This window comes from Lissotriton vulgaris, chromosome 10 (assembly GCF_964263255.1).
Source record: "Lissotriton vulgaris chromosome 10, aLisVul1.2, whole genome shotgun sequence".
Taxonomy (NCBI): domain Eukaryota; kingdom Metazoa; phylum Chordata; class Amphibia; order Caudata; family Salamandridae; genus Lissotriton; species Lissotriton vulgaris.
In genome coordinates this window covers 815,189,138-815,194,056 of record NC_141698.1, presented here as the reverse complement: position 1 = coordinate 815,194,056, position 4,919 = coordinate 815,189,138, and the positions used below count along the sequence as shown (strand labels likewise).

Sequence of the window (4,919 nt, the reverse complement as noted above, 5' to 3'; positions counted from 1 at the left end):
CCCAGCCAGAGTCGCCAGCTCTGGAAGCAGACCGTTGTGCCACAGCGGCGTTTCCGCCGTCAACTTGCCCCACCATCCCATGCGGCGCAAGGACTGCCGCCACACTGCAAAGACCACCCTTGTCACCGATGGCAACCCACGGCGTATACGCGCCGAGTATAGAACGGTGTGGAGCGTATGGTCACCCATAAGATGCCTTTCCAGGGCATATGCCGGATCACTCCTATCCCCATACCACCAATCGTTAAGAACAAGCAGATGCGATGCTTGGTAGTAGGAGAGGAGATCAGACGTGGCAGGTAAGTGATTTCTTGATCAGTATAGCAACCCCCCTCGAGTAAGAGGAGTACGATGAAAATTTCCTCACTGTGGCCCACCTCCCTCCGAACGCATGTGCAGGCGCCTGGCGCAGATGCGTTTCCTGCAGAAATGCCACCTGTATAGCATGTCGATCCAGATAGTGCAGTACATTACGACATTTCCTGGCATCATTAAGCCCACGCACATTCCAAGACAAAATCGATATCCTATCTAACATCTCGACTGACATTACTCATAAGGAATGTGTGATAGGGAACTCTGAAACCCTGCACCAGGCACACTACCCGAGCAAATGTAGTGGACAGTAACCACTGCATACAACTTCCACCTCGCGTAACGCACACCACAGTCATCCATGCCGTCTTCCATCCATTGAACCAATCCCCCCCCTCCCAGAACCAAACACAACACAACCGTGCAACAGGCACGCGGTACAGCCAGATATCATTGCGCATCCGTCACATCCAGCAAGTGAAAGAGAAACTACCATCGCATTCCCTCCTCCCCCCGCCCACCTGACCATCCCCAAACTGTCAGGACCCCCTACCACCCCCCTCCCCACACCTCATTCATCCATCCAACCATCCAGAAATTCAGTCGCACAAAAAAAAACTCTTAACATTGGTGGGGTATTCCCATTGGGAGTGTCCACCAGAGGTGCACTTCACCACCCTCTCACACTATGCTGATCTTCCAGCCGCAGGGCGAAGATCCGACCAGGCACAGTGCGGGAGTGGGTGCCCGGAGCAAAGAATTATCACCAAACCATCACCTCCATAACAGTCTCAACTAGTGGACGCTCGGAGTAGTCCGGCGATTCACCCAACCGCCCTCAAAAGTACATGCCTGTGGAAACCCAGTCTCTAAAGGGCAGACATATAAGTATCAGTGCAAAGTGTGCAGCATAGCCATCCCGCTTCTAGAAACCTGGTCAGGCGTCCTCCTCTTCTCCCGCCGATTGGTGGTCATTCTGTCCCATCTCGTCCTGGCGTCCAGCAGCAGCCCGCTCCCTCCTGAGACGCTTCACAAAGTCCTCCGCCTGCTGCGGATTCGTGAAGAAAGTCTGCTTCGCCTGATGAGTCACCCTTAGCTTCGCAGGGTATAGCAAGGCGTAGTCCACCTGCAGGTCCCTAAGCTTTTTCTTAACCGCCAGGAATTTGCGACGCTGCTCCTGCACCTTGGGGGTGAAGTCCGGATATATGGTGAAATTGACCCCCTCAAAGGAAAGTGAGCGGGTAGTGCGAGCTGCACGAAGAGCCGCGCCACGATCCCGATAGTTCAGGAGGCGAGCAATGATAGGACGCGGAGCCGCGCCGGAGGCCGGCCGCGGTCCAAGTGATCGGTGTGCCCGCTCCACAATAAACTGAGTAGAAAAAGCTTCCGCTCCAACCGCACCAACCAGCAGTCTTTCCACACACATCTCCATTTTCCCAACATTCATCGTCTCCGGCACACCTACCACGCGAATGTTGTTACGCTGACTTCTCGCCTCCAACTCCTCATTCTTGGCAGCTATCACTCTCAGGATATTGTCCATCCTCGCCAATTGAGTGGTATGAGTGGCCGCAGTGTCGTCCTGATCCGAGATACGCTGCTCCGCCGTGGTCAGGCGCTCCTCATGGACATCAAGTTTCTGTACCACTGCGTCCATGCGTGAGGATAGTTTGTCCACTTTGTCCACAATGGTGGCGAAACCCTGTCGCATCTCCTGCATCATCTGCTGGAAATCCGGGGTGGCGGGCTGCGGAATAGCATCAGCGACAGGCGGAGGGGGGGATCGTGAGCTCCCTGCCTCCTGTACCAGGCGAGCACCCCTCCTAGAAGCCGTAGAGTCAAAGAAGAGCTTAGGTTGCTTATTGTCCGGCTTACCAATAATTGTACACACACAGCTTGCAGCAGTTCTCACAGTAACGTGCAAAGAGGGGTGAGGGGATCCCCGGGTACAAGGTCAAAAAGGATCCCTGGCAAAGAGTATTCACTCACTCACACTAGATATTCTGAACCTCATTCATAATCACTGGTCACAAACTAATTTATACCGTTCACAGACTTTTTATTAAAAAGACATTGTCACATATAAATAAAACACAATTCATTACATAATAAATTCTGAAACTCATAGGAGAGAAAACTTATTAATACAATAAAACGACGTTAAAAATAATTCATCAATATATGAAAATAGCCACGGAAAAGGAAGCACACATTTAACACATCCTGTCTAAGTTCATCAAAGTTAGATTTCAAATGAAGCACATGACATTTATAATTGCAAACAGAACCCCAAAAGTGAAAAGCATATATAGATGATAATGATTTCAAGATTCAAAAGCCCTTATTATATTTTGGAACACATCTCCACTTCATAGATAGACCTGATAACAGAGATTTCCTGGGCGTGAATTCTAAGGAACAAGAAAGAGCGTTGACGCGTTTCGGTGTCTCTGCCTTTAGATAATGGCACACCTTCCTCAGGACAATTTTGGAGTGGTTGGGGTTAACCTCATGTGTCCTTCCTGTGTATTATAAAGGGAATGTTTCAATACATAGAAAAAACGATTCCTGTTATATTCTAAGAAACCAAATCTGGTCTACTCAATGTGCAATTCAGACATCTATATTCCTAAACATGCCTCGAAGGTACCTATATATCCTACTATGGACATATTACCTCTAAGATGTTAACGGCAAAACATAATTTATCATTCACTCTTTTTATTTACCACAGCCCTCCGTTATAACCTAGTCGATGACCAGTTCTTACCATATCTGCTCATACATATCATTCACACATATTCAACTGACCTTTAAAAACAAGGTTCCTTCTCTTATGGATGGAGTCAGGACTTCGCGTTATCCTGGATATTTAAATTCAACCGTTGGAGTATCCGCGGTCTAAAAAGGCACATTATTATATGGATGTTAGTCCTTATACATGTTCGAAGGCATTTATTCCATTATTACTGTTTATTCATGGATGTTACTCCGGGTATACTAAAGACATTTGTAATTACCGTTTTTCTCAGATCCCTTGCTTTTTTAGTATTCTCAGGGTCAAATATGTGCCCAGTCGGGTAGATGGACGATCCTTCAGATATAAGGGTTACATCTGTTATAGGATCCCTGCATCAAGAAATACCAATGTATTTTATTTAGCTCGGGGAATTATAGAGTATACACCTCCCTATGTTGACACATCATTCACTAAAAAATTTTTTTTTAATAAGCCATTTTTTCAACATACCTCCTGATTTGTAGGATTGCCTTTTTAAAGAATATGAAGAACAATTCTCAGGATACGAAAGTTCTGTAGCTGGGGCCCCTGTGAGAGGTAATCCCGAATGTTTTTATTTACAAGGAATTTTAAAGTATGAATATCTCTAGATTAGACAGTTACTACCACTAATGTACATACCTATTGATGTGGGGGGATGCCTCCTCCCCGGGGTATTCTTTCTTTTATGCGTTCCCCATATACCTCTGGGTGGTGGTAGATGACTTGGACGTGGATATGTCCGTTCTATTTGGAACGTAAAAATGCAAAGGTTTGCACTCAGATTTGGTTTCGATATCGGAGGGTTTAAATTTTAGCATGTTTATTTGATATAAGGCATTTAGCACTGCGCTATTCCCTGGTTCTATAAATTTAGCATCGTCTATAGAGGTTACTTCTACCCCTCTACTCCCTTCGCTAACAAAGACTGCTGTGATGCAAAAAACGAAGCGATCGGTTCCCCTTTTAATTAACTGACCTGTAGTTAAGAAATGCTACATTACTGGCTGCGCTATTCACGAAGCAATCGGTTCCCCTTTTAATTAACTGACCTGTAGTTAAGAAATGCTACATTGCAGGCTACGCTATTCACTGGTTTAATTCATTGATTCCTCCTCCCACGATATAGACTACGAGTACGGGTCCCTCCAGTTGTCAAGATAGGGTTCCTCCCGCTTACCTTCGCGTTCGTTCGGTATAATCCGACCACGGGTACGTCTGCTTCTGGTTTCTGCTACGCTGCCCGAGTGTCGTTTTACCCGTGAATTTATACATCTAGGGGTCCTGACTCCTGATGTGTGTCAGCTGTGGAAACACAGGTTTGGGACGCGCATGCGCAGAGGTTGCCGAAACTCCCGGACTCTGTGGGCGCCATTGTTAAATGGTGTAACTAGTTATGAGGTTACAGATTACTACTCTGCCTGATATAAAAATACAGCTATTGGACCAAAGGGGGCTTTTTATACATAAACTGAAGGTTTGTGGGATATAATCGTAAATATATATTTAAATTCGAGGTTGACATAACGAACATCGCCTGTATCGATGTGTATATATAAACTGAAGGTTTGAGGGATATAATCGTAAATATATATTTAAATTCGAGGTTGACATAACGAACATCGCCTGTATCGCGACGTCTCTATATGTGAGTATAGGGGAAAATCCACGGATTGTTTGATTCCCCAAGGTACGTTAGAAATCTTCCCCATAAAAGGGTAGATTCGAGACTATGCTCAGGAAGTGTAGTAAAGCCTGACATTGGCTTATACAATATGTTGATGTTTAAAGGGCCTGGTTATCTGATTTTATAGCATCATTTTTT

At 45.9% G+C, this 4,919-nt stretch overlaps 1 long non-coding RNA gene across 1 annotated transcript; it reads right to left on the bottom strand.

The window, feature by feature from the left end:
* Positions 1–2,433: 2,433 nt before the first annotated feature.
* On the bottom strand, positions 2,434–4,384 carry LOC147688829 (uncharacterized). Its single transcript, XR_015300565.1, has 6 exons — positions 4,275–4,384; positions 3,737–3,841; positions 3,566–3,643; positions 3,336–3,444; positions 3,127–3,216; positions 2,434–2,837 (listed from the first exon to the last, which is right to left on the bottom strand). It is a non-coding gene; the product is annotated as an uncharacterized LOC147688829 (long non-coding RNA).
* Between the last annotated feature and the right edge of the window lie 535 nt (positions 4,385–4,919).